This window comes from Aplysia californica, unplaced genomic scaffold (genome assembly GCF_000002075.1).
Source record: "Aplysia californica isolate F4 #8 unplaced genomic scaffold, AplCal3.0 scaffold00847, whole genome shotgun sequence".
Classification (NCBI taxonomy): Eukaryota; Metazoa; Mollusca; class Gastropoda; order Aplysiida; family Aplysiidae; genus Aplysia; species Aplysia californica.
Window position 1 is genome coordinate 114,285 of NW_004798117.1, and position 4,838 is coordinate 119,122.

General features: G+C 40.0%; 2 protein-coding genes across 3 annotated transcripts in view; one reads left to right on the top strand and one right to left on the bottom strand.

Annotated features, from left to right (window-relative positions):
- Positions 1-4,838, bottom strand: part of LOC101858308 (leucine-rich repeat-containing protein 74B) — a gene marked incomplete at its 3' end in the record, with an annotated part of 87,203 nt that overhangs the window by 38,836 nt on the left and 43,529 nt on the right.
- Positions 3,158-4,838, top strand: part of LOC101857150 — a 13,474-nt gene continuing 11,793 nt past the window's right edge. Inside the window, exon 1 of the mRNA XM_005110053.3 lies at positions 3,158-3,407. The gene's annotated coding sequence lies outside the window, so the exon portion shown is untranslated. The remainder of the gene's footprint in view (positions 3,408-4,838) is intronic.

The window sequence follows — 4,838 nt, forward strand, 5'->3', positions numbered from 1 at the left end:
TTTTACTTTTAATTTTCCATAATACAGCATGACCTTCACTTACAAACAGCACTCTCCGAGCGCATGATTAAATGTTTGCTAGCACCACCACTGAGTAAACAGATCTGAGTCTTATCTTTAATTTATAGAATTGATAATATCTTTTTTCCACTGATCTTAAGCGGCGCACACACTTGTCCGACCTCAAAATAAGTCGATTCTGTTTTAGATGGCCAACCACTGAAAAGCAGAAAAAATGACCGTCTTAGACGGGTAGCCGTATTTCACATTGTCAGTATAATGTAAAAAAAATAAAATAATACAAAACAAAAAAAACCCCGCGAGGAAGGAAAAGAGAACTGACCATTTGTACAGGTGATTATCTTACACAGGCTGACGGTAGAGCAGGTTCGACTGTAGGTGCATAGCAAACAAAGCTATAGTCGCAAGATCTTTCTGAATTTAAGTGCTTATTTTCGTCTTGCCCACTCGATGTACACGAAACAAACGGGTTAGTTTTTATAGTTCAGGAAGGATAGAATTCTACAAGAAACATTTCCAATAAAATTTCAAAAGCAGAAAGTTTTAAGGCCGGTTTAGTTTGACGTAATCAATGAAATGAACGATGGCCTACACGCATGTCGATTATTTTTTTGTTTTAGTGGAGGTTTTACGGCGCTCGCAACTGCATAAGGTCATATTATGAGCGCCAAGGGGTGGATGTCAACAGAGGAGTCCTTACAGAGAATCAGACTTACTGTGCTCACCTCTTAGCTTCAACAGCACATAGTCTGCTTCGACTATCAAGGCACCCTGGAAATAGCGGGTCACAAGAGTGCGACAAACATACAAAAGAAGTAGAGGAAAATGACGATAGTAAGGAATAGAAACTAAAAAGCAGCAGTTCCCTGTTGTAGTTCCGGCACAGTTATAAGCATGACATTGTTGGATCAGCCCATTTACAATTATACTGTGCATAAGAACGAGAAATGCCCCCCTTTGGGAATGGCCTAAAGACACTTCAGTCAGTGGCACCGCCCCGGTGGATCGATCAATTTTTAAGACGTGATGTCTTTTTCAATGTAATGCACACTGAGCTTTTTTTTTTTCATTTTTTTTTTTTAGAAAATGGAAATGCGCAGTAGAGATCTAAATGCTATTTATTATTATTATTATTTATCATTATTATTATTATTAATTATTATTGCTATTATTATTATTACCTATTTATGGTAATTATGATTTCTACGAGGGTAATGCAAACGACGAGCTTTTAATTGCACAAACCTAACAAAAGAGGTCAACCTGATCAGCGCTGCATCAGAGTGTGTGAGCTAGTCCAGTTTTCAGCTTCAAACCACTCATGCGGATCCGACAAACAGGGCAAGTGTACACCTTACTTTAGTTAGTTAAAAACGGAAAATCGGGCGCTGTGTGAAGACGACAGATTACGCAAGCAGTGACGTAACGAGTTCTCGATGAAATACAGTGACAGAAAAAAAAAATTCTCGTCAACGTTACCCAACCGAGGTCTAAACAGACAGGGTTCAGAGAGTTTACTGCAAGTACACAGAATTACGATAAAGAACAGATTAGAAGAAGCATTGTTCTTTCAGAGGTAGCTGCTGCCACTTCTGAGTTTGGGTTTAAGTAAAAAGAAGAAAATCGACATAATAAAGGTCATAATATAGTTCCGGGAAAAAGCAGGAAAGACAAAAACAACAGAGGGAAAGAAAAGAAGTAGGGTTTACGAACAGCGCCCTGCAACCATCCAGGCGTCCACTCTGAAAATTAATTGACGAGATTTTTTTAAAATCCTAAAATTTAGTTGCGATCACTTGTATCTGCTTCAGAAACATTTTGTCGAAATTCAAATAATTCTAAATGTCGAAAGGGGGTTCTCGTGGCCTTGAGGTTAAGGTGTTAACATCTCATTCAAAGGTCGCAGGTTCGAATCTGGGTAGCGACGGAAAACAATTTCTTCTCTAAAATTGTCTCCTTTCCCCTCTTTACTTGCTCTCTAGCAATGTTCTGTCGTCTGATTTCGTCTCCACTTTCTGCCCCCACCCCCTCACCTCCTTTGCCATCTCCTCTGGGCTCCTGACTCTTTCTGCAGCCTTACTACTGCTTCTCCTTGGCTCCTTTTTAATGCTGTCTTTCAGCCACTCTCCTGATCCTTTGGTAGGAAAGATCTACACCTAGCGTTCACGGACATGGGCGAAAAATCTCGGCGGTCCCGTGTGCAAGTAGCGCACGTTAAAGAGCCTTTGTGGTCCGAAATTGATAAGAGTAGACTTCGGCCGCCACCCGGGCAGAATTAAATAATTTCCTACCAACTGAAATGTTTGGTGTGTCCTGTGCGCTCATATGACCTTAAGAGGTTGCGAGCGCCGTAAAACACTTACCAAAAATATTGAAAAAGCAAAGAAAAGATAAATGATGAAGGAAAGATTAAAAGAAAATGGATACCTTTTTTACTCTCTCTCCTGAAGAAATTTGTCCTCTGTGCTTAGAACAAGAAGAGGTCACCGAGGACACGTACTCACGAAAGAGTCCATGGCTTCTAATAGTGTTACTGTACTGACACATATACTGGTTTTACACCTTCTGCTGAATATTGTAAAACTGGTTTAGAAGCTGGGTATGCAAAGTTAACGTCTATCTCCGATTTGAGCCAGCAACATCGGTAAAGAGTCTTGAAAAACTTCATAAAAACATTCATAGGAAACCGGAATAGAATTCTACACCTGTCAACTTTTCTCATCAACAAATGTCCGTCTGAAATACTTTGTACCGGTAATTATACCGAGAAATAAACTATAACAAACAAGAACAAACGCCAGAAAGCTAACTGTGCTCTAAAATGAAAATACCACACGCCAGCACCCCCACCCCATACATTTAGAAAATAATCTACCCCCCCTCCCCCCGCCCCCACGACCATAGAAAAAAATCCCCCGACGAACTAATACATGCATCAAGTTTTTCTTTATATAAACACAAATGGCGGAAAGATTCTCCGGGTTGTCATTGTTCGTGAAAAATCTGCTTCGATGGCCATGCACACAACTCAGCTATCTTTTCCTCCAAATCTGTGGTGACCCACAATCTTTCCTGGCAAATACAAGATCTCTACAACTCTAGTAAATCTTCCAGGTTCTGGACCCCAACTCTGTGATGTGATAGGTTTATAGCGGTTAGAACTGGAGAAAAGACAATATTAAAAACGTCTTTATTCCCAAGACTATTACAGGCTCCAAACAGTAGAACGTTACGGTCGCTGAGGTGTGGTTTACGCACGACGAGTTGATAAAATAGATTTGTTTCAAGAGTATATTAGAAGGCCAATAGCGTTGTTGATAAGAAGTACTAATAGCAGGGCAACCCAGCCAAAGAAACCACATTACAACAGTCATTCAAGAATTTGGGTGAGTTTTGACATCTTTTTCTCCTAAAAACTTTTTGGGGTAAGTGTTTTACAGCGCTCGCAACTGCATAAGGTCCTACGAGCGCGCAGGACACATTATACATTTTCAATTGGAAGGACATTTTGAATTTTACCGGGTGGCGGTCGAAGCCTACTCTTATTGATTTTGGACCACCAAGGGATATTCAGCATGCGCAACTTGCATACGGGACCTCCGAGAATTTTCTTCCTTAACCGAGAAGGATAGGCATAGACCTTTCCTACCATAAGATCAAGGGTGTGGCTGAAAGACAGCAGTAAGAAGGAGCCAAGAAGTAGCTGTAGAAAGGTTGCAGAAAAGAAATCAGGAGCCCAGAGGAGGGGCAAATGAGGAGAGGGCAGGAAGTGGAGACAAAAACACACAGATATCACAAAAACACACCCATACAAACAAGCATATTATATTTATGTTCTATATTAAACATACAAATATATTCTATATACATAGATATATTTCTGTAAAAAGTCCTCATCCTCAAAAACTTGTCTTACAACGGTCAAATGTTTCTACACATAAAGGTAACAGCCATGGAAACTCCGGTAGCTCCATCCTATATCAATATTTTCATGGCAAAATTCCTAGCGAAAACCCCCCAATCATATCACTATTCCAATTCAACCTTTTTGGGTAATGCAAACCATGGACGAAATAAAAGTTCTACATAGGAATTCTAAACAAACCCACCAATTCTTTTGTGACCTTTAAAGCATCAATGACAACATCAACTTTAAGTAGAGTCTAAATTGTCCAAGACGGCCATTCACCTTTTTAAGGAGAAGAGTGGCTGTTTTAGACAGGTGGACATCTTAAACAGTTCCATTATAACGTAAAAAACCCAACAACAACAAAAAACAAAACAAAACCAACAACCCCCACCCCCAAACAAAAGAAGAATAAGCAAGGGAAGAAGTGGGAAGTCGCAGTTTGTCAGGTGATTCTCTTATACAAGTGGCCGATAAAGCAGGGTACTTCCACCCCTAAAAGTCTTCATCTTTCTTCCATCTTTCCATCCACCTTCTCAAAAACAACTTATACACGGTAGACACAGACCTCTACCGTAAACCTCTAGAACTGAACCCCTCCTACCCCAAGACCGTTTCCAAACACCCTTAACACAATCAAATTCAGTTCTGTAATCTATAGTGCCGAGTCTTGAGGATACTGTCGCATCTGTTCCAGCGTGCAAAGGGTTTAATACATTTTTCTGCAAGAACTGATCTTATTGGCCACAACAGAAGCCACGAATGATCTCAATCCTTTTCTTTTCTTCTATTCTTTTTAAAGAAATATCATCGTCTGCGGATACTTTAGTTCTGTTCGACATTGACGGACGAACTTTTTCTTCTTCTTCTTCTTCTTCTTCTTCTTCTTCTTCTTCTTCTTCTTCTTCTT